General features: G+C 36.8%; 1 protein-coding gene across 4 annotated transcripts in view; it reads left to right on the top strand.

Moving 5' to 3' along the window:
• LOC150075877 (uncharacterized) overlaps nt 1–26,302 on the top strand; it is a 506,816-nt gene that overhangs the window by 15,801 nt on the left and 464,713 nt on the right. The window lies entirely within an intron of this gene.

Genomic DNA, 26,302 nt, shown 5'->3' with positions numbered 1-26,302 from the left:
AACAGTATTTCTAAAATGAGCATGTATCATCAAATGAAATCTGTATTTAATGAATGGGTGTTTCCCCTTTTAGTATACAGGTCTCACAATGTTTTATTTCTATCAGATCTATTGGTTGTTCATACATAAAAACATATGACTTGTTGTTTGGTTTTTAGGAGCATTAGCAACTAAGGCCATATTGCTCCGGGGATATGCGGTGTTTATTCCCTGACCTTTCCGCATCCTCCGTATTTGGTGGTCACGGGCTCGAACCACAGTCTAATCAAGAAGCGTGTGCTATGCACTGCCACTCTTGCCCACCTGGCTACGGAGGCGCCTTCTACATATGATTTGCAAAACACCTGTAACAATAGGATTGAATAGCAGCACATTTCAGAGTTCAGTATGTAAAAATTCATGACACTGAAACAATTTCTTTCTCTATTAATTTAGTACAAAAATTAAAATGCATTTTAACTAAGACTATTTTTCTAAGAATAGTCATAGCCTGACAATAGCAGTAGGTGCTAGCTCATAGTTAGACAAAGTATTGTCAGTGATTTTGATGAACTAGTTCATAAACAACCAATTTTTTACAGTTTTTTTTAAGGCAGCATATCTCTCTTGCCACAATAAATTATCATTTCTCTTTATTTTCTTTAAAAATATTGATTCACTTTTGCCAGTCAATTTGGCCATGGAGAGAGACTGCAAGACCATAGAGTAGAATTTTTCTCAGCATGGTTTGCAATTGTAGGGATATATAGGGATGGGATAGACTTAATTAGAAGGGGTACAAGAATATTTGATGACAGTGGCGTAGCCAGGGTAGGGTCAGTAGGCACATTGTACCCCCTGATGCCGAAATCTGGTATTGCGATGCTATTTTCATTAGGCAGTTGGTGCTTTTTTTTGTGAATGTACCTGCTGACAAAAAATCCTGGCTATGCCACTGTTTGATCAGATTATCAAGGCAGTGTTAGGTGGGTTGGAAGACTGCTAGCCTGGGGTGGGAGATACATAGACTAATAGATAAACAACAGCTGCAAGCAGAGCTGAAAGTGATTTTTGCATAGCATCTATTGGTATATACAACAGCCTGAAAAGTGGTGTCGGAGATAAGGCCTGATGGTGGTCATCATGGAACAACCAAATACATGGATCGTGTTAGGGTTACTAAAAGCAAATATACTGTATACTTGTTTGTATACTAATGCTAGGAGTATAGTAAAAAATTTGATGAAATACAGGTTAGGTCAAAAAAAATATGAACATATAGGGATGTCGGAAACATGGTGATACTAAGACATGACTGTTGCAGAATTTGAATATGGTGAGTACAGTGGAAGGATGGGGGAGGAGTTATGCTCTTGATTAAGAAACGTATAGAATTTAGGGCAGTACAGCCAGGTGACATGGGTGGCCAGTGCAGTGTGTTGAGTTATTTTGGCGTGATATAAGCACTGGGAAAGCTCTTTTATATAGCCACTCCCCGGCTTATGTAATATTCGACTTACGGAAATTAGAATTTACGTAAGTTTTTGTTGGTGCAAACTTTAAAAAATCGTGAAAACATATTTTGCATCCCATAGGAATATCATGAAAATGTCGCAGTGTTGAACCCAATAACACATTGTTTTTTGATAATTCATTCCAAGACCTCGGAAGTTGAAATTTTTACTATATAGCTAAGCTACTTATCTCTCTAAAAGGTCATTTTTATAATGGAAATTGCACTACACTTTCATTGTTATCACATGTTCCATTATAAGAATCAATTTTGAATGCTTTGTGATATTTTTCTAACACATTTCTGGAGGTCACTACCATAAAACAGTAAAAATAATTTTGCACTTTCCAGTTTATTGGCCTTTTCTGTTAGCGCAATCTATTATAAACAGGTAGTAAACTTGATCTCACTGTATTTGCGATAATCCCGATAACTGGAATTTGTGGGTTTTTACTTTACGGTATTATGGTGAAATGAGTTCCCTTTAACTGAAATCTTCAATCAAAAAAAAAAACAAATAAATTTACAGAATCTTCTCTTCGTTCCTATTTACTTATTACAATAGTGAAGGGAAAGGGACCAACGGAAAGTGCAAGTGCTTGCAGTGCTAGGAAACAAAACAAAATTGATTTAGAAACGAAGATGATTAATTAAGAATTATGAAGCAGGACAAAGTTTGTCACGTATTGCATGGAATTAGGTCTTGCTGCTTCAACAGTGAATACTATTTTAAGGGACAGTGCACATATAAAAGAATATGTTAAAGGATCAATGCATTTAAGATTAACAGTGATCGCAAAACAGCGTTCAGGTGCTATATCGAAGATGGAGTAGCTATTAATAATATGGATGGAAAATCTGATTCAGAAGCAAGTACTCCTGAGTCCAATGGCCATTCAAGTAAAGGTCCTTGAGGTTGTCACAGACATTCTCTCAGATATGCCAGACAAGCTGTACTTGCAACCTGGAAGTCTAAAACGCTGATGGAACATATTCGGGTGACACTCAAGTCAAGTGGACCCAATTTCGGCAAAGTCCGGACTGTCTGTGACAGCCAAATCCTCTGCTTGCACCTTCACGACAGCGGGACTGTTAGTAATCCTGGGTTTAACCTCCATGCATAAGTATGTGGTGGGTCACCCAGGTGTCAACCAATGTAAGCAGGGATCGAGGTGTGGCACCCACACCACATGGAGGAATGCTGCCCCTCTATGTTACCAGGCAGTACTAGGTGGTAGATGACTCATCAACCGGTGCAATACCACTACTTTGCTTATTGGAGGCTTGAAGTGGTGGAACCCATGTTTAGTCTCTAGAGCCAAGTTCCGGTTAACCCTTCCCCATCTCTTCCATCATGCAGTATGATTGATGACTTTTGAGGTTATGATGAACATCGTGGCGAGATCCAATATTCCTTACATTTCAAGGGTACAGCTCTAAAACGGTGTTCGCAGCCTGGCCGCTAGTTAGTACACCGGACCAAACCTATTGGTAACTCCCTAGGAGGCTTCCGGATCAGCTAGTGTATAATCTTGCTACCTCTACTCTGCCAGATAGTGACTGGAGGGAGTCCGAGTAGTGTGTATGTGGGGGGCATTGTCGAGGCCACATTATGTCAAGGATCTGGGTATATTCTTACTATGTGTATGCCATACCCAAAAATTTCATTACTTCATACAGAATGTCCCACTCACTTTTTCTTACTATTGAATACACCATGAATTGTCAAACTAATAGAGCAAGCTTATCTGTGAAAAGATCTAAACCTCCCAAAACACTTCCTAATTCATTTTATAAATATACGTGGTCTCAATTCTAATATCAAAGATGTCCATTTCCACTTGCAGTCTGCCAAACCCCATGTACTTTTTCTGACAGAATCTCAGTTATCGGTTGATTCAACTACTGCTCATCTCAGATGCCCAAATTATTCGCTGTATGATTCCTTTCGCCTCAAAGGTGGTACGTGTGCATATGTCTGTTCTGATATTCCCTGTCAGAGACTTGGCAATTTGGAATCTTCTCTCTTCAATCTTCTCTGGCTTAAAATCTCTCTACCTCATTGTGTCAAATTTATCTGTTGTCTCTACCGTTCTCCCGACTCCACTAATAATTGGATCTCTTTGACTTCCTCTCTTTGCAACTTGACTTTCTCCAGTCCAACTTTCCTAACGGTGAGGTAATTTTCCTTGGTGATTTCAATGTTCACAACTCCAGCTGGCTTCCGTTTTCTAGTCACACCGACCCAGCTGGTCGAGATACTGAGGCTTTTGCAGTTACTGATGACCTTGCACAGATTGTTCATTTACCTACAAAAATACTGGACAATCCTAATCATAAAGCCAACACGCTTGATCTTTTTCTCACAAACAATACTTCTAAGTACAAGGTCGAAGTGAGAGGTTTTTTAGGCACTTCAGATCACAACTTGGTGATTGTCTCTTCTCCAGTGGAGCCTTTATCTCATGGCTATTCCCAACCTCGTGTTGTTTGGCATTACAAGAATGCAAAATGGGATGACCTACGAGATTTCATTTCTTCTTTTCCTTGGTCGGATTATTGTTTCAAAACTTCTAATGTCAACATTTGCTCAGATCATGTCAGTGAAATTATTCTTGCAGGAATGGAATCCTTTATCCCGCACTCCACTTTAAAATCTCCTCATTAATCTAAACCTTGGTTTTCCAATAAATGTGCTAAGGCTATTCAAGAGGAGAACGTTGCATATCATAATTGGCTTGTTTCTAATTCTTCAGTTTCATTTTCTGTCTACACCAAAGCTTGCAACAATTGTAAAGCAGTTATTAATCAGTCGAAACTAAATTTCCAATGGGCTAAGAGTAGAAAACTTTCTTCTTGCCCTAATGGTAGCCAAACATTCTGGTCTCTTGCCAAAGCTATTGGCCGCAACTTTTGCCCATCTCTGCTCTCACTTCTGTCAAAACCAGATGGTTCTGTTGTCACTTCAGCCAAGGATAAAGCTGGCTTACTAGCATCCCACTTTTCCAACTCGTGTATTAATGATTTTGGTAAAACACCTCCCACCACGACCAACATGGCTCCAATCAATGCCTCCTGTGATCTTCCGTCAAAAGGATGTCAAAAGGATTTTGACGAATCTTGATGCTAAGAAAACTCCAGATCCTGATAGTATTTCTCCAAGTTCTCAAAACCTGTGCACCTGAACTAATTCCTGTTCTTTGCTGCCTTTTTTCACTTTTTTATTCCAAAGGTGTTTTTCTTTCTGTTTGGAAATTTGCTCATATCCAGCCAGTTCCTAAAAAGGATGACAAATCCTTCCCATCCGATTATTGTCCCATTGCAATTACTTCTACTCTTTCTAAAGTAATGGAGAAATCAATTAACCACGAACTCTTAAACTACCTAGAAACCTTCCGTCTGATGAACGATCGCCAGTATGGATTCCGTCAGTGTCGATCCACTGGTGATATTCTGGCTTATGTTACCCATTTACGGACTAATTCAATGGAAAGGTTCGCTGAAACCAAGTAGTTGCTCTTGACATCTCAAAGGCTTTCGATCGTGTTTGGCATAAAGGTCTTCTAAACAAGCTTCTATCTTATGGTTTGCCAACTGTTTTTAGTAATTGGTTATCCAGTTTTCTCTCTGATCGCTCACTATGGGTGTTGGTAGATAGCTCTCTGTCTTCTAACTTCTCCACTAATGTTGGTGGCCCCCAAGGTTCAGTTCTTTCCCACACTATTTTCCTCTTGTGTATTAATGACCTTTTTCCATTGACTGGAAATCCTATCCATAGTTTTGCTGATGATAACACATTGCATTCCACTTTCCATGTTGAGAACCCTTGCCCTGCTCAATCAGCTTCAACTTCTCGAATATTCACTACCAATTCCTTAAATGCCGAACTCCAGGTAATTCTCCAGTTGGGCAAAGATAACTTAGTTGATTTCAATCCTGAAACTCAGTCTTGTCTTATATCTCGCAAAAAGGATTCTTCTGCTCCTATTCTTATCTTTGGTGACACTCCGATTTCTATGCAAGTTGATATTCCTCTTTTGGGGGATTACTCTGACTTCTAATCTCTCTTGGCACAAGCACATTACAAATACTGCTTCCTCTGCATCTAAAAAACTTGGTTTTCTCTTTCAGTTGTTCACTCTTAATTACAAATCGCAAATCCGCGCTATCATGGAATTTTGTTCCCACACCTGGGCGGTGCCCCTAAAACCTCTCTCAGGCTTCTAGATTCCATTCAGAAGAGGGCAGTTAGGTTAATTAATGACTCATCTCTAACTGAGTCTCTCCACTTGCTGTCTCATAGATGTTCTGTTTCTGCTGCATGCCTTTTCTACAGATACTTCTGAATATTTCTGAACTGTTCTTCTGAATTGGCTTCTATAATTCCCGCTCCCTGTTTAAAACAGTCTGAACACATGCCGCCACCAGCCAACATACATTTACTGTCCAACTTCAATCTCACAGAACCAACTTTTTATCTTCCTCATGTATTCATTCAACTGCCGTTTTCTGGAACAACCTTCCCTCATATGTATTTTCTGAAAATTACAGTCTAGAGAAGTTCTAATCTAATGTCAGCAAATATCTTCTCTCGTCTCGTCTTAACCTCCAACCCAAGCATGGTACTAAGTACTACACCACAACTGAAGAATAACAGTAAGTTGAGCTGCCTAGAGAGTGCAGTGCAGAAAGCAAGAGTTGAACAAATGAAATGAAAGCCAGAAGTAAGTGTGTTAGAAAAAGAACAAAAACCATAAATGTTTACAGTTAAGTACACCTAACTCTAGTTTTAATCTTTTATATCCTTTCTTATTTAGCTTAATTATTAAGGATTAGTATTTTTAGTATTTCACTAATTAGTAAGCATTAGTGAGTAATTACATTACACCATTGCATTCCCCCTGGTGTGTGAGAAAGAGATGAATGAGTGAGTGAAAAAAAAAAAAAAAAAAAAATATATACACACACACACACACACACAGGCCTCGATTAACGTGATTAATTCGTCCCGCGAGTGCATCGCTCAAAACGGAAACGCGTTAATTGAATATAATAATCAATAGGAAAAATTATAATTGGTCCTTGACCTTCTGGAATGTCCATAAAGAATTTTAAAAATACCTTTTAAATAACTTTTTAACAGTATACAGTGTAAAAGATAATGAAAATAATTATGGAATTAAATGTTTATTGCATAAAACACGGTTCCCAAACTGTGTGCCGCGGAATATTTAAAATTTTCGAGGGAAACACAGCGATATTCGACATCTGTCGGACATCGCGCGAACTACTAGCTCAGTTTCAACATTTCTTATTAAGTTGTTTGAACCTAACTATTAAACAGAACTGTTGGGTATTTCTTTTGGTCTGGGTGCACCTTGAAAAAATTGCTGAGACACTAAGGGCACCGTGAACTGAGAAAGTTTGGGAACCTCTGACATAAAATACACAATGAAGAAATGACTGTTGCAGAAATATTTGAACAATGTTGACTTTCTCTTTTCATCAATCAATTTCCGATAGCCGACACCAATCTTCTCTGGGCCCTGGTGAAATAAATATCGCAGAGAACCTCACCACCTTTTGTTTGAGGTTTTCTGCGATACGAAAGATTTCATCTAGTTCTTTTACCGTTATCTTTGCGGTAACATTTTCATCTGGCTCATTTAAAAATTTGAATTTTTACGCAAGTGACTTTATTAGCAGGAAACAAACAAGTAACACGTCTTCTTCCAATGGTTGATGGAACACACCGAGGCGGGCAGCAGGCAAACGTTGGTTTATTGTCCGTCCGACTCGCGGTAAGCTTAACGCGCAATTCAAATCTTTTTCAAATATCGCATAAAAAAAAAAATCACGTTAACTGGTCGCGTTAAAAAAAAAAAAAGATCGCGTTAATTGTGTAAAGTGAAAAATGGTATAATTTTTTCAATTAGCGTTAACTGAAAATCGCGTTAATTGAACTCGCGTTATGCGAGGCCTGGCTATATATATATATATATATATATATATATATATATATCCAAACAGGGAAAAAAAATTATAAACTATAAGAAAAAAATAAAAACAGAATGCAAGTAGAGTGAGAATGCAGATTATGAATGAAGTAAATGTCTCTCCCACCCTCCTCGCCTGGTGGATTCCCCACTGCCAGCTAACATATCCCACCCATGAAGCGGGATGGGCACTTTGACCTTCTTACCTGATTCAACAAGACATAGACCTGACAACCATCACTGACAAAGACATACTGCAGCCTTGCTGCCAACACGACATTTGGCGATCTGAACTGGGTACTCTAACCCAGTTCCCTTTAAAACCCCATCCCCAGGCAGGGGAGGGAGGAGAAGTCTCTGGCTTCTCCCCCATACTTCACCTGGCGAGACTCGTCCCCACGGATATCTATGGGGATGCCTACTGTATTGTCCCCATTTTTCTACCTGTTTCCCCCCAGTCTCTAGTCTCTCCTCCCCACTAACTAAACTGACTGAGTATGCTCCCTAACAAGGCCACAATTTGTAATAAACATCTAAAAATTCAACCGCTTTCTCGTAAACTTCTGTAGGTTTTTCCAAATTCTAGTGAATCCCCCCATTTTTTTTTTTTTTTTTTTAGGCGTGACCTGCCAGTGTACGTAAATAATCTACTGGGTGCCTGACCTGCCTCTTCATGGCAAAGTGTGGGCAACGGTGGGGCCCAGTGGCTAAATGGTCAGAGAAACAACAGATTTAAGTTTGTTCACTGGGGTTTAAATTTCAATAGGTCCTACTACCGAAATATGTTGCTGTGATTTCAAATATGACTTAGATTTTTTTCTATCACATCCAGATACATCACAATTTAAGAAATAAAAAAGTATTGTTTTTTACGAAAGTATATAACTTTATTGTATTTAGTAATGACAAATTGATAGGATTACATTTACATATATCAAAAGATATGTAAATACTATCAAGTATTAATCTAAATTCTGAAACTTTCGTTAATCAGACCTTCGTTTCTTTGTTTGAAAAGAACGTTTAATCGTTTTTCTTGTATGTACAGTGTCAGGTTTCTCTCTTTTTAAACACCAGTAGTAGTTGGCCATTATGCTTGTATTCCACCTTCGCTGGTACCTCTGCTCCGTTTCCTTTATGTCCTGATGGAATCTCTCCCCTTGTTCTTTGCTCATCTGTGCAAGATTTTCAGGGGAAAAATCAAGATGGGCATGCAAAAAGTGAATTTTGATGCTCATATTGCAACCTAAATTGCGAAGCTTTTCGAGCATATTTTGAACAATTTTCTCATAATCCTGTGACTTATTATTTCCTAGAAAGTTTTCCATTACACTTTTAAAAGCAATCCAGGCTTCCCTTTAAACGTCGGTCATAGTAGTTTCAAACTGACCATCTAAAACCAATTTTCTAATTTGGGGACCAAAGAAGTACCCTCCTTAAGTTTTGCATCAGATTAACCGGGAAATTTACTGCAAAGGTACTTAAAGCAGTTGCCATCCTTATTCAGTGCTTTAACAAATTGCTTCATTGTGCCTAACTTGATATGCAGTGCAGGTAAAAGTATTTTATCTGGCTTCACCAAACTTTCGTGCACAATATTTTTTGACCTCAGTGTAAGATCTGCCTGAGGCCATTGCTTCTTTGTCCAATGCACAGCTTTAGCTCTGCTATCCCATTCACAAATAAAGCATGGCATTTTACTGTACCCACCCTGTTGCCCCAACTCATACATAACACTTTTAAGTCTCCACATAGTTTCCATTCGTGATCTTGATATTTAATTTTCTCCAGAGGCAACTTTAGATTGTCATAAGTTTCTTTTAAGTAGACTGAATGAGCAGCTGCCACAGATGTGTTTTTATCTCCATTGTACAAGAGAACACCTTTTAAACTAGCCTTAGAAGAGTCTATAAATAGTCTCCATTCACTAGGAACATAAGATGGAGCTCCTAAGGCACTTATTAAACCAGTGATATCACTGTAATATACGAGAGGACTTTCTTGTGAAAAATACAGTATAAACTCCCTTTCACGTTTTCTGTACCAGGAAAATGATGTACCTGGAGTAAGTAAGTTCTTTGCTTGAAGTCTGGATCCCAGAATTTCAGCAGCATACTTTAGAAGACCTAAGTCCCTTACTAAATTGTTCAGTTCGATTTGCGTGAATTGCTGTGGCGTTAAAATATTTTCTGGTTGATAACATTTCTCTTTGCTAACCTCTTTAGCTTCTCCTTTGGTGGACTCCAAAGTTTCTGGTGGAGGTTTTACAGGCAGATCAGGTCCATGCGGAACTGGTCTTATGGCCGACGGTAGATCTGGATATTTCATGTCCTTTTTATTTTTTGAATTGTAACCTTTAATGTCACATACACAAAAGTAACATTCAGCATGGCTTACTGGGTCGGCACACCATAGGAATAGCAAATGGCAAGCACACCTTTTTTCCTTGACTCCATTTTCTAAGATGTTCAACACATGTGTGGCATACTCTATGCGGTGCCCACGATTTATCCTGATCGCCTAGTTTTATGTCAAAGTATGCATAATACGATTTTTTTTGCAAAATCGGTAATATTTCGCCTCTGCTTTACAGGAACAAATCAACCACATATGTAACAAAATATGTCGGGACTGTTTATACACTTTCTTGTTGCCATACTAAAAGAAAACTAAGACACAATGAGAGCTCACGACGGTTTTTACAGGAGTACTGTGACCGCATAAGTGATGTGCCACTTATATAGGCGGTCCTGGGTGGCAAGCGTTATAGTGATCAAGCAATTCCCTGAGTGATTTCTAGAGCGTTTTTATCAAAGCTACAGTTATATTCATTTGTAAAAGTTTTCTTATGTTCCCATTAATTATTGTTAACTTAGTATTACGAATTGTAAGTAAGTTACAGGAAGGAAAACCACCTTTCTTTTTTCCCATTACACTAACTTACTAACCTTTACACCGCTTGGTCACTCTAGCGGCACTGCTCCTGCCTTCCCGTGGCAGGGCCGGTAACCTGGGAGAAGAAATCCACTCTCCCGGGGCTGAAAGGAGCAAAGATGGAAAACAGTTCTTTTCCACCTTTAGAGCCATTGAGCTCAAGACTAGAAAATGACACCGAAAATGACTATTCTAAACCAAAGAGATTAAAAAAAAAAAAAAAACCCCACAAGAGGAAATACCAGCATTCCTCATATTGCACTCTCTATCAGAGCTGCCTCTGAGTAATCTATCCCCATTCCTTGTCCAAAAATGCATCGAGTCTGCTGCAGGTTCACCAAAAACAGTAAAGCAGCTCCAGTCTGGGGATCTTCTGGTAGAGACCATGAAATCCCAGCATTCTGAAAAATTATTAAACATGACTACTTTTAGCGGACAACCAATAAAAGTTACTCCCCATGCCACCCTAAACTCCTCGAAGGGAGTAATCGCAGAATGGGACTTGTTAACTGTATCAGAGGAGGAGATAGTTGAAGAGCTATGTAAACAAAAAGTCATACAAGCAAGGAGAATTATGACTCGGAAAGATGGTGTTCTTGTTCCCACTAGGAGCATAATTCTCACTTTCAGCTCTCCCATCCTACCATCATCTGTTAAAGCAGGCTATCTCCATTGCTGTGTCCATCCTTACATCCCAAACCCAATCAGGTGCTACAAGTGCCAAAAATACACACTCCCAAACTGCATGCTGAGGTGAGTCAGTATGTCCAATTTGTGGATCGAAGGAACACAATCAAACTGGATGTACTGCTATGACTTCTGTTTGCCCAAACTGTAAGGGTGATCACCCAGCTTTTTCCAAAAGTTGTGAACTTTGGAAGCAAGGAAAAAAAATCCAGAAATATCAAGTTGAGAATAAAGTGACATATTCAGAGGCGAGAAGGCAAATACTAAAAACAGATCCAAAACGTACATATGCAACGGCTGCTAAACAATTTCAGTCAATAGGTATGTTTCAGTCTCTGCCCCAAAACAGTGTCCTTCGCAACAAAAAACTGAACAAGCCTGTAATACCCCAATTACCATTCCAGCTAATATAAACTCAACAGCAAAACAAAAAAATGACAGAAACCATGGTACTGAAACCACCAAATTCAACCAGAATGGATATTGACCAGCACAATGACTCAGAAGATGCCATATTAGAACTTCATGCGACTGATGAGATGGACGTAACACGTACCTACTTTCCAAAGAAAGACAAAGGAAAATCGGATCGATGCAAACAAGTCACAACTAAAAAGCAGTCAGAAACAAAAACAACCAACAAAACCACTTAATGGAAAGAATTCTTCAATGGAATTGTAGAGGGTTTTGCAATATAAAAGATGACATATGTGGTCTCATCCACTGTTATGATTCAGCAGGCATGTCCCTACAGGAAACTTATTTAAATTCACAAGTGTGTCCTACTATAAAAGGTTACTCTATCTTTAGAAGAGATAGAAATATCGACTCGCCAGCCCGTGGAGGAGTGGCGGTTCTCATAAGAAACAATGTACCATCCAAACATATTGCTCTTCAGACTCCTTTTGAAGTAGTGGCAGTGCGCATTGAAATTGGCATCACTCTTACAATAGCATCTATATATATTCCTCCTAATTTCTCATTTTTTTCAGATGACCTAGAAAATCTAATAGAACAGCTACCGTCTCCTTTCTGCTTACTTGGAGACTTTAATGCTCATCATGTGATGTGGGGATCTCCAACAATTGACAAGAGAGGCAAGTTAATAGAGTCCCTTCTGGACTCTTATCAACTTACCCTTTTGAACACTGGTGAACCTACCTATATTCACTTTTCGACAGGATCCATGAGCGCAATAGACCTGTAAATCTGTTCTCCCTCCATAATAATATTATGGAGTGGTCTGTTCTTGAAAATCCACTAAACAGTGATCACCTTCTGATTCTCTGCAAGCTGCAAACACAGGCAAACTCTCCTTCACTACGTTGCTTCACTTGGAAATTTTGTAGGGCACACTGAATATGCATCTCACGTGCAGTTAGACAATAAAATAATCCCATCTCAAACCATAGACAATGTCACAGAACATGTAACTAATCAAATATTACAAGCTGCTACCTCTGCAATACCAAAATCTTTCCCGGGGAAACGGAAACATAGTAATTACTGGTGGAATCAAGATTGCACACACGCCAAAGAGTACAAAAATAGAGCTTGTAATTTATTTCGTAAATTTCCCACAACTACCAATCTAATTAACTTCAAAAGACTGAAAGCCAATTCCGCCAAATAAGACGAAAAGCAAAGAAAGATGCCTGGATTAGCTTTTCCTCGAGCATAAACAAGGATACAGACAGCCAAATTATCTGGAGGAAAATAAAACACTTAATGGCAAATATGTTCAGTCCCCAGCTACAATACTAAACTGGGAAGGGAAAGAGTTGTCATCCTCGGGAGAAATAGCAAATGCCATAGTAGAATCATTCGCCAGTATATCAGCAATAGCCTCCTACAAACCAACCTTTCAGTGAATTAAAAAACTGCAGAGCAGCATAAGATTAATTTTTCCACGAGAGTTTCACCTCCATATAACCAGCCATTCACATTAACAGAACTTTTTGGAGCAGACAATAAAACATCAAATAGTGCTGCCGGTCCAGATGGGATCTACTATATAATGTTAAAAAACATCTGAACAACAAAGCAAAAAGATCATTGTTAAACTATTACAACCGAATATTCTTAGAAAATGCTTACCCAATCTCCTGGTGTCACTCAATAGTTCTAGCCTTCCCAAAGTCCGGAAAGGATCGCACCTTTCCACATAACTATAGGCCAATTTCACCGACCAATTGTTTAGGCAAAGTCCTGGAAAAAGTGGTTCACAGGTGGTTAATGTGGTTCCTGGAAACTAACAACTTGCTAAATAGTAATCAGTACGGGTTTTGAAAAAACCATTCCACCTTAGATGTAATGATAAAAGCAGAGGCAAATATACGTAATGTCTTCATAAGGGGACAACATCTGGTCATGATTAATCTAGATATTGAGAAAGCCTTCGATCATCATCATAAGCCATTTTCAATCCACTGCAGGATGAAGGCCTCTCCAGCAACTTTCCAGTTCCTTCTGTTTTGAGCACTGGCCATCCATTTACTACCCATCCATTTATTACGATTTTCACGTATCACCCACAAACTCATGAATTTCATCTATCTATCTCCGCCTTTGTCTTTCCAGGTTTTCTTCTAGCTCCTCTTGGATACCATTCTGTTATTTTCTTAGTCCATCTGTTATCATGTCTTCGAGCTATGTGTCCTGCCCAAGACCATTTTAGTTCTTTAGTTTTGATAAGAATGTCCTTTACTTGAGTTTGTTGCCTAATCCAAGTGTTTCTCTTCTTATCTAACAGTCTGATTCCCAATATGATTCGTTCCATTCTTCGCTGTGTAGTTCTCAGCTTCTCTTCCATTCTTTTGGTGAGTGCCCAAGTTTCATTTCCATAAGGCATGGTGGGGGGTATACATTGGTTCATTATTTTACGTTTCAGACAAACTGGGATATTGCTCTTAGATGGGATATTTTCACCTCCCAGAAACAACATGCACAATTTTTTTATATATAAAAAATATTCACATACAAAATATAAATTAAATATATTGACTTCTTTGAACTAACTTAAAATAAAATATCAAACTTCATAAAAAAAACCCAACAAATATATATATATATATATACAGTGGATTCCGGTTATTTGGGCCACCGGTTAATCGGGGCAGCTGTTTATTTGTGGCAAATCTTAAAAAACAGAAACCATTCGAGAAAATAGCCAGGGTTTACTTCGCTTAATTGGGACAGCATGCCGTTTAATCAGGGCAGGAGACCGCAGCACTGGAAATTACCCTATGATTGTCTCTGACGGTACCACGTGGTTTTGTCGAAATTCTGGAGGTCATAACCATAAAACAATAAAAACAATTAGCAGTCACTTGTTTATTGGGCTTTTCTGTTAGAGAAATCTATCATAAACGGACAGTAAACTCGATCTTATTGAATTTGCGATAATACCGACAGCTGGAATTCTGTGGGTTATTATGGTGAAATGTGTTTACACTTCCATGAAATCTACAATCATATAAAAAATTAATTTTCAGATCTTCTCTTCATTCCTATTTTTAAAGCTTTGTAACTTGTTACTCCGTTCTCACTTGTGCGTATCGTGTTACTTGCAATTTGTGTGTGCTGTGCTCTTTGTTATTGATTGCTTATCTTTTTACTGTTTTAAATTTTAACCTCCCCCCCCCACAAATGTCAGTGAACAGAAATGTCAACTAGTTTGTATGTATATATTAATTATTCCGATTATCACGTATATTCTTCCGATTTTCACGTATCATTTAATTTTTTAATTAAATGATACGTGATAAATTTTTTAATTAAATGATACGTTTAAGGTAATAAAGGGTAAATTTGTGCTTAATATATCTTTGCTTTTATAGCCTGTGGATAATATTCTACCTATTTTTGCTAATTAGAATCGCTGTTTAATAGAATTAAAATTAAATTCACAAACGTGATCACAATGACCGGCGCTTACTACACATCGTATAGTCTATATAATATCGGTGTGTAGATACTCATAGACAACTCTTAAGAAACTACAAAGTAGTTGTTGTAGGCATCATTTGCTCTTTCTCATATTGTGCTCTGCTTACTCACTGAGAATAAGTAACAATAGTCTTCTCTATTAGTGAAGCGTTACTTATTCGAGGTAGTGCAATATCATGGCAACTTGTCGTGAAGGGAGAGCACAATATGAGAAAGAGCAAATGATGCCTACAACAACTACTTTGTAGTTTCTTAAGAGTTGTCTATGGTGTATCTACACACCGATTTATATAGATATTAAACTCTTAATGTATTATGCCTTGTGCATTTAGTTATTTTAAACATCGCATAGTGAACGATACTTTACTATGGTGAGTCGTCGTAACGTGATTTGATTGTACAGTAAACCAATTGTAAAAGGGGGGGGGGGGTACATTGTATTTTTAACTATTTACGTGAAACTTCGGATAATTGGGGCAGCCGCTTAATCGGGCCAAAATGCACTAGTCCCGATGTGTTCCAAATAACGGAATGGACTGTATATATATATATATATTTTTTTTTTTTTTTTTCACAGAAAGGCTGAAATTCAGTATATGGTACCCCCGTGTTACGCTACGTAATGAACAGAAGGTTTCATGAAGGATGTGAACTGAGAATAATAATTGTAATTAGAAGGGAAAAAAAAAAGAACACTTATTAGAGGGGGTTATGTTTTTAATCGATTTTCATTTTTGTTTAGTGAAAAAAAGTTAGGTTTTTTTCTGAGAAATAATAATAAAAATATATACTTCTTTTAACAATAAAAACAAGAGAAATTAAATATTTTTCTGCTGAGTTAATTTTTCTTAATAATTCTTCCTTATTTGCTATTTCTTCGTAAAATTCTTCACAAGAATTTCACAAGTGTTTCTACGGGCAGCTGTGTTTTTGTTGACGTCCACAGCTTATTTACTACCGAAAAAACTTTTTCCGTTGCACCATTGGTTCCTGGAAAGCATAATGCAAATTATTTGCATTATGTTTGCCCAGCATTGCCAGTTTGCAATGCTGGGCAAACCACTGAAATCCAGGACGTCTGGTCACTTTATATGCGATGCACACACTGTGCATCAGGAGCATCTTTATTTCTAACACATGTATTAGCATTAGTAGAGGCACATGATGCAAGAAAGCAAGGTTATATGGCATCAACCAAAAAAAAAAAAAACCCATTCCCATTTCACTGATCCATTGATTCCAAATGTTTTAGTTCTGCCTTGTACTTATTTAAGCTATCAACTTCCACAACAATAGATGGAAGTTTGTTCCAGCAATCAACTACTTGCTGACTAAAGGCAAACTTCTGCACATCTATTCTACAACTGTCTTTCCTCAGTTTGAATCTATGCCCGCTCAGGTTTGTAATCTGAGCAAGAGGAAGGATCCCATCAGCATTAAGCCTGCTCAATCTGTTCAAGGCCTTATATGCCTCAATCAGATTGCCTCGCAGGTGCCTAGTCTCCAGAAGCTGCAATTTACAGAATGTAAGCCTTTCTTCATAAGAGCACCTTTGTTCCCTTCACCAGTCTTGTTGCCCTTCTCTGTACTCATTCTAGAAACTCTACATCCTTCCTAAATGAGGCTTACAGACCTATAACGCAGTACTCAAGGTGTGGCCTGACCTTTGTCTTATACAAGGGGATGATCACCTCCTTATCCCTGCTCGTAAAATTCCTGTATATCATTGACAAGACTACATGACCTACTCTGGCAGCTTGTCAGCACTGCTCAGAAAACTTTATATCTGACTGCACAATTACCCCAAGGTCTCTTTCATTCTCCACTTCCCCTGAGTGTAACACCACATAGTTGGTGCATTTCTCTGGGGTTACCACTACCCATATGCAGTACGTTGCATTTGCCAATGTTAAACTTCAGTTTCCACTTCTCAGCCCATCTACCCAACTTTTCCAGATCCTGTTGCAGCAGCATACCTTCATTACTGTTATTAACAACCCTGCCAACCTTTGTATGATCTGCAAACTTTGACATTAAACTTGATATGCCTTCATCACTATCATTAATAAATATACAAAACAACAATGGGCCCAACACCGAACCCTGAGGGACACCACTAATAACATTAGTCCACGTAGAGCAGTACCCATTGACCACCACTCTGTCTTCTCCCACTCAACCATCCTTTTATCCATTATAGCAACTTGCCCTTAATGCCATACTGCTCCAATTTGTACAGTAATCTTCCATGTGCAGCAGTATCAAAAGCTTTCCTGAAATCCAAGTATATGATATCAAAATTATTTTTTGTATCCTTGGACAGACAAGACTTCCCCTTAACAAACCCATGCTATGTCTGAATTATTGCTGCAGTCTTGTCTAAATGACCCTGCAATGCTTTTTTAACCACTGACTCCATTATTTTTCCCTGGAACAGAAGTCAGACTAACAGGTCTGTAATTATTTGTGTCACCCTTTGATTTCCCTTTGTGAATTGGAGATACATTTGCACATCTGTGGGGATTTTTCCCGAGTCCAACGATGCTCTCATAATTATGGCTAAGGGTTTGCTTACTTCCTTTGCTGCCTCCTTTAATATAACTGCCTTTCTTATGTTTAACTTCAACAATTTCTCCCTTACTTTGCTCTCAGTTATTACAAAATCATCCAACTCCTCGTCATAGTCTGATAAACATCTGGCTCTGTCCTCCTTGAATAACTCCTCATGTGTGAATGTAGATGCAAAATACTCATTTAGTTCGGCAGCTGTCTGAGAATGAATCTACATTCAAATCATTGATATCAAGTGGACCAATCTGATTCATCCCCGTCCTTTTAGAGTTTATATAAGTAAAGAAGTCTTTGCTGTTTTTCTTTACATCCTTTGCCAAAAATTTTTCATAATCTGCCTTCACTTGCCTAACCTCCTTTGTGACTTGATTAACTAACTTGTATCTACCATAGGCTTCTGTGTTGCCTGATAATTTATGTGCATCCCGTGCATTTTTCTTCTCTGCCACGAGTTTCAATAGTTCATCTGACATCCATTTGAACCTATAGCAGTATTTTCTTAGTTGGAACAAAAAGACTAGTCCTTGAATGCTTCCCATTTAGAATTTGCTGTTGGTAACATTATCAGTTGGTCCCACTGTATAAAACCTAAAAAATCTCAGTGACCACTACAGTTACCTTTACGAAAGCAAAAACCCTTCCCTTTACCCCTGATTGTAGTTACATCTCTTAAGTAAATCCCACATCCAGTACACTGTGATCACTGCTACCTAGTGGTTTTTTTATCTGTAAATTCTTAATGCTTGAATAATCACTGCTGATAATCAAATTAGGAGTGTTACTCCCTCTTGTTGCCTCTTTAACATGTTGCTGTAGAAAACAATAATCCAATAAATCCACATCATATTAATTAATCCTATAACAAACTGCTACCCGCATTTATGTAAAACTGAAATTCAAATAACTGTCATCATACTTTTATTTTGGTCTTTTATTAGTTGGTTCTTGTTTTTTCACTTCGGATTTTCGGATCAAAACAGTATGACAGTATTGTTTTGTGACAAATTCCTTTTCATCGACCACAGTTGCAATGTTAGAAGTACTGTACTTGCTTCTCGTTTTAATTATTATTAAAATAAATAACCATGGATTTGTGGTTGAAAAATGGTTATTTATTTTAATAATAATATTTAAAAATGCTGATAATTATCAAAAAAAGAGTACAAAAAAGTGAGTTTAGTTATGATATCAGTTCGCTTCCCCTTCTCCTTCAACCCGTGTACTCCAGGCTTAATCGCATATTAGATCACTACATTGTTACTTTTTTGTAGTTTTCATTACCTCCACGCATACTTCTTTATTCAAAGCCCACCAAAATAAAGTGTTCTGCAGTCTATTTGATTAGAATCCCGGAAAAACAATATCCCCGGTAAAAATATCTCCAGAAAAAATATCCCATTTTCTTGTCATTATTATAATAAGATTATTTAAGTAGGTAAAACTCCAGATCAGTGATTGACAGGTGCCACTCACTGCTTTCCCCGCTCACTCTCCTGCTGTGTTGATATTCCTGGGGTGTTTCCCCCCCCCACACTTTACGATGTTTTTAAATCGTGAACTCGTTTACCAATTTTAAAACAGTGGGATTGGGGAACAACACCCTACCTCAGCTAAGCAACCACCCTCGACGACACAAATCAATCAGAAAGAAAACGCCTTCACCGAATCACAAAATTCGACCTTACAATCAATCCGTTCTACGACAATGCACACTGCACAGAGACAAGTGTTACCCAAATAATGGAGTTTATTATTATTATAGTTTATTATATATAAATAAGGGAGTTTAGTATTATTATTAAAATTATTATAATATTTAAACATTTGATTATAATTTTATGAATTTTTGCAAATTTTTTTTTTTGTGATTTTGATCTAATTAAACTGTGATTACTGTCAGTAATGTGATGTTTGTGAAATAATTGTATACTCTCATTATTTTAGCATTAAAAAATAAATATTTCCTTTTGTTTCCTGTTTTGTTTTCTCATATTGTCTTATTACAGTGAAAGATGTTATGGATAATGAAGGAGTCTAGCAGGAAAAAGACTGTTGAAAGTTGAAAATGCCGCTCTAGAGAGTGCACTTTATTTGTGATTTCTTCAGAAAATTATCCAAATCCGTTTAAACATAGGTTATCTTTCCCTTTGTTAGACTTAATAAGTTCCATATTAAATGGATTAAAATTAAAAAGGTTGGAATAACACAAAATAAAAGTCCTTCAGTTGTAAATGTTATTACAAAAGTATAGAATGTCATGTGCTCAGCTATGGTGGTCATGCGAGGTGAAAACCATGTGATACAGGTGCAAGCAACAATTAGTTGGAAGTAGAGGCTTACTATAATTAGAAAATAGGATATTTTTACGGGTTACCATTTGATTATTAGTCTATGCCAGTACAGGCAACTCTCGGTTTACGAATGAGTTCTGTTCCAAGATGTTCTTCGTTATACGTTTTATTTGTTATGTGAACCCTGAGCTTTTATGATACGTATCGTATATGTTAGCATCCATTGTAAAGCATTAAAATCATGTACTAAACATCGAATGGTCTATACCAGTGGTTCTCAACCTTTTTTGCTCGTGGCCCACTTCTGAGTTTCATTCACCTCTGTGGCTCCCCCATATTGTTTAAATATAATAAATATTTATAATAAATATGTACTTTATCAACCACACTTTTTATTTATAACATGTATTATTTGTTTATAATATAAGAAATATTAATAATAAAAAAGGGGTTTATTAATACAATCTTTATTTATAATAGAATTTTTACTCATATAATATTTTGCTATTCACAATATACAATTATGCTCCTAACAAAAAATATTACAATAATATTATTGTTCCTTAGTTTAGTGAGATCTGCGAGGATCTCACTAATTTTTTTTTTTTTTTTTTTTTATGTTAGTAATAATTTTATTTTAGAAGTGAACTTTTTTTGTCGCCCACTTAAGTTTCCATGGCCTCCAATTTTATGACTTTTATCTGTGGCCCCTCAGAAATACGGCATGGCCCCCGTTGAGAACCACTAGCCTATACAATACATTTTATTACAATGCATTTATGCATTATGGTTTATTGTATACGTAACGTAAAATAAAATAAGAAAATAATAAAAAAACAAGATATCATACTTGTTAATTTTAAATAAAAACATAGATTTACAAAATAGAAATTAAAGAAAATGAGTACAGTGCATTTTTTTACTGGCTAGATTAGTTTTATTAACCAAGAACAGTTCCGTATAATTATCATATAATAATTTTCTGATAATTATTGTAATAAATACATTTTTTAAAAGTTTTTTTTTTTAAATCTTACAATTATGTTTACTATACATTTGGCATTTTGTTTTATAAATAACTGTCTGTTGGTGACTTTAAGAAATTTTGAATGAATTGTGACATTCTTTTTACCGAATGTTTGTAAATCGAACGTTCGTAAACCGAGAGTTGCCTGTATATTAATAATTGAAAAAAAAAAAAAAAAAAGTTAAAAATTATAATGATACAAAAGTGGTGTATGCTACAAATATGCAAAATTTATTTATTTTATTATTAATTACGATTTTTCATGGAACAATTGTTCGTATCTCACGGAACACCAGTGTTCCTCGGAACACAGTTTGGGAAACGCTGATATAGGCACTCATGAAGTTTTCTGTGCCATGCAGCCAACAGCAAGGGGTGCATGATCCAGTTGATTTATTGAACAGTTACTTGTATAGAGATAGGAGGTCATAATTCCACTATATATGATAATTGTGAAACTGCATCTAAAAAAAGAAAACAAAAAAACCATCAAGCTTCTTGAAAAGGGCCAAAGAAAGATGTGTAAAGTTCTTGGTGACATTGACTAAAGAGCATTTATGTGAGTTTTGAATGTGTGGGCAGAGTTGATAATTAGATACTTTAGTAGTATCTGATTAAGGTTTATTATTAGCTATATGGTGCAAGGAAGCCTAAGGCTTATGCTGCACTAGCCAAAAAAATTCCCGAGTTACCCTGTGTGAGAGAGAGAGAGAGAGAGAGAGAGAGAGAGATAGAAGGGAATCACCAAGAAAGAGAAGATTGATGATATCCAGCTCAGGATCCTGGGTGTGCCCATCCCATACACACCAGATGTGAGCCCCTGAGAGGTGTTATGAAATTTTCATTATATTAAATTGTGCTAGAAACAGGGAAATTAATTCGAACTGGGAAGAAGTGGAGGAGAGTTATAGACTTGTTAATCATCGGAATAAGTTGTCTCCTTGTAAATTTCGCAGGAAGAGTGTTCCCCCCATTTTCCGATTTGACCAGCTTTTCCATAATCCAAACTAGTTTGCCTCGTTATACCATGATTGCATAATAACAGCATATAAAATTTTGACAGTGAAAAATTAGGTTGCGTGGAAAGTAGAAAGCAAAAAACTAGTTAAAAAAAAAAACTTTGCAATTTTTTGTATCCTTTAACTGTCAGTGCTCTTCGTGGACTAGTGTTATTAGTGGAGTCCTGGGGAACACTGCTGTTCGTAGACTAGTGTTATTAGTGGAGTCCCCAGGGTTCGGTGTGGGGCCCATTAATTATCTATTTATTAGTGATATTGATGAAGGTATATCAGGCTTAATATCCAAGTTTTCAGATGATGTGGAAGGTTGGTAGGGTTGTTAATGACATTTAACTGAATGTGACAACTGAAGTTTAACATTGACAAATGCAAATTATGGCATATGGGTAGCAGTAACTCCAGAGTAACATACCAAGTGTCTTACTACACCCAGGGTAGTGGAGAATGAAAAAGACCTGGGTAATTCAGATATGACGTTTTCTGAGTAGAGCAGATGGGCTGCAAGAGTAGCTCATGGGTTCTTGTCAATGATATGCAGGGATAAGGAGGTGATTATCCCCTTGTATAAGACAATGGTCAGGCCGCACCTTGAGTACTGCATACAGGTCTGGAGGCCTCATTTTAGGAAAGATATTGAGCTGCTGGAATGAGTACAGAGAAGGTTTTTGTTTGGTTTTTAGGAGCATTAGCAACTAAGGCCATATTGCTCCGGGGATATGCGGTGGTCATTCCCTGATCTTTCCGCATCCTCCGTATTTGTTGGTCATGGGCTCGAACTCCGGTCTGATCAAGAAGCGTGTGCTATGCACTGCTGCTCTTGCCCACCTGGTTATGGAGGCACCTACAGAGAAGGGCAACAAGATTGGTGGATGGAACAAAGGGTTGCTCGTACCAAGAAAGGCTTAAGTTCTGCAAATTGCAGTGTCTGGCGACTAGGCACCTGTGAGGTGATCTGATTGAGGTGTACATGGCCTTGAATGGTTTGAGCAAGTTCAGTGCTGATGGGATTCTTCCTCTTGCTCAGATTATGCACCTGAGGGGACATAAATTCAAATTGAGGAAAGATGGTTGTTGAATAGAGCTGTGTTTCCTTTAGCCAGTGGGTGGTTGATTGCTGGAACAAACTTCTATCTGTCATTGTGGAAGTTGACAGCTTAAATAAATTCAAGGCAGAAGGTTTGGAGTGAATGGCTTGTTGAAATGTGAATTTTTTTTTTTTTTTGGCCGATGCTGTATAAGCTTGCTTCCTTGCATCAATATGCCTCTACTAATGCTATCTGACCTTACTTCTAACATGGTATCTGATAGATGCCACTTTTAATTTTTCTTTTTAATTTATAAATGAAATCAAACCCTCTATACTTTTGTCTACCATTTAATGAGTAAGTATTCTCCTACTCATTAAGTATTATTTTTTGTTATTTCGGTATGCTGTGAATTACAAGAAAGTAATATTTTTGTTTGGTGTTTAACGGATATTTGGTGAGCAAAAACATCCATCTTTCTTGTAGAAATCCCACATGCCCATGTGTTGTCTGTGAGATGCCATTGAGCGGTGCCTAATCTTGCCTTAGTTTTTGTTTTGTTGTTTTTGACATTAATGTTGCACCTGCCACACACCACACGAGCATCTGTATTTTTCTTGTTTAACTTAATCGATGCCCCAATGCAAACTTGCATCAGAATGAATTGCAAGTGTTGTGCCTTAATGCAAATATGCATCCATTCAGTTGTGGTCAATAAATGAGTGCTGTAAAAGGAAACATGCATGAAATGAAACTGATTGAGTCATGGATTTTTTGCATTGTGGCTGGGATTTTGCTTAGTGTCTAGATAGTGCTATAAAAGCTGTATAGTGGTTCACAATTTTATATATTATTTGTTTATATTCAAGTTATTTTATCTAGTTTTGTATTTTACACAAGTAGAAAAAGATAAAATTTTTTGAAGATTACTTGCTTAATTTTAATTCTTTAGTTTGCTAGATGTCCAGAGAAGTAGCCCTTTGTTTTGCCTGCTTTGTAGATTATCATAAAGAGCTACTGTGAAATATAAAGAAGTTGAGTATGTAATATAACTGATATAAACTAGAAAAATTTTCTTGAAAAAACTGTGGTGATTTTATTCAAAATGTTTGTCTGCTTGTTTTTTTCCCAAAGGAACTAAGGCTACAGTGCATTAGTGTATTGTCTTTTCATGTATTCTGTGGTTTCATTGTCTATTTTGCTAGAACAAAACTCTGAGTTTCTGGAAAGTAAAAACCATGCAACCTAATACCTGTGGCCAAGGGTTGCATGGTTTTGCTCTGCATAATTCAGCCATGGAGTAAAAAAAAAAAAAAAGTCCACCAAACATAACCATCCTGTTGGGATTTGAGTCCAAGCCTTTATCACAGTGTAAAAAGACAGAAACTGTAACTAATGGTTACTTTGCTGAATGCCCGTTGTTGAACATGCATTCAGCAAAGTCCATTACCTCTGCTAGTGATGCAAATACTCAACACTTTCTTTTCGGTGGAAAAAGACACTTGATTCCAAAAAATACTTACCGAAGAATGATATCAAATCAAAATCTAGAAAAAATGTTACAGTAAAAGCACATAGAAAGGGCCCTCGCAAATATAAGTGGTTTTTTTTGATATATTGTAATTGAGTTTAGCAAATCATACACAAAGGTATTGAAACCTATAGTATTAGTATCATGCAGTGCAAGGAAGATTGACTATTGTTGTACATGAGGTGACCATACATATAGATTTGGCAAAGACAGTACTGGTATCATTATTAAAAAGAGGACCTTTGAGGAATGTTATGAAGGCTAGATAAACAGCAGTAAAATCTATGGACATATCTCTGGCCAAAATGACTTTGGGTTCATCCAATATCCACGTCCGCCACTTATGTATATTAATGAGTAGGCTTATCTTTGTGTGTCTACAATTTTGTTAGCATCTGTAAATTGGCCCCACATTGATTCCATGTAAAGTGTACTTTGTTCCTGAGCATGTGAATTTCTTGTTACAAACTGCACAATTTTTTCGTGCAGTTTCTCTTACAGGGAAACAGTTCCATAGTTTCCTAATGTGTTTTTGTCCGATGCATTTGTGTATGTTGATTAACAGAACTGCCTGTCAATCTGATAGTGTTTCCACTTAGCAGAATTTTCCAGCTGTTTGAAAATCAATTTGTTCTCAGAGTTTTCAGTATTATATGTGCTGCAGTGAAACCATTTTTACTGGAGATGTTTTCCTATATGATTACAAAAATGTTAGTTTTTCATAATTTCAGAGAGTAATGCTAATATAATCTCCAGTAGAAAAAATTTTGCTGTGAAACTATGTCAAAATTTCTAAAATATATAAATACCGAGTCTGCAAATACAGTGTTTTATTTTTCATTACCCATAGCTGCTGTGTTAAACAGATATTTTTTGTGGTTTATTGAAATTTCTAAATATGAAGTGATATGATTAAGAGACTATTTACATGAGGATATTGAAAAGAAAAAAAAAAAAAAAAAACTGTTACCATTAATATAGTATTACAGAGAGAATAATTAATGGGAAAACAACGTGCAGTCATTTTTGTCTTTAGTTTCTTTTATTTTTTTTTGAAAACTTATCTAGTACAGCTATGAACATAAGCTATTTTTGAAATAGCTAGTGATATTAATGACAAAAAAAAAAAAAATTCAATTGAAAATATTAACAAATTGGCAGGTGTGAATATCAACCTTGTGACAGGCTATAAAATAAATAAAAAAAACAAAGTCATTATGACAGGAAGTCCTTGATAAATTCCAATTCTCCTAATATGGTATGTTTTCAAAGCAAAAATTGGACAAATTACACAAATGCTTGTTCAATTTTTGATTATGTGGGATCAAAAAATAGCATTTAAATAAAAAAAAAACAAATGTCATTATGACAAGAAGTCCTTGATAAATTCCAATTCTCCTAATATGGTATGTTTTCAAAGCAAAAATTGGACAAATTACACAAATGCTTGTTCAATGTTTGATTATGTGTGATCAAAAAATAGCATTTAAGGTGTTAATCTAATTAATGCTAGAAAATGCATTAATGCATTGCATTTGGGTTACAACAGTTTTCAGTGATTATATTAAGAGGTATTTCAGGAAGGACATTGTGCTTGAAATGATACAAAGGAGGAGAACAAAACTAGTGTGAAAAGAGATATTCATACAAGAAGGAACTCCAGTTATCTAGGCATCTGTTTGGTGATTGGAGGTACATTAGACTCTCGATTTTCCGGGATAGATGATAAAAAAAAAAATCCTGGATAATTGATTTCCTGGTTAAAACAAAAATACAGTATC

The sequence above is a fragment of the Mastigoproctus giganteus genome, chromosome 13, assembly GCF_048544385.1.
Source record: "Mastigoproctus giganteus isolate SK-2022 chromosome 13, ASM4854438v1, whole genome shotgun sequence".
Taxonomy (NCBI): Eukaryota; Metazoa; Arthropoda; class Arachnida; order Uropygi; family Thelyphonidae; genus Mastigoproctus; species Mastigoproctus giganteus.
Note: the sequence above shows the minus strand (reverse complement) of the source record. Positions and strands in the feature narration are given on the sequence as shown.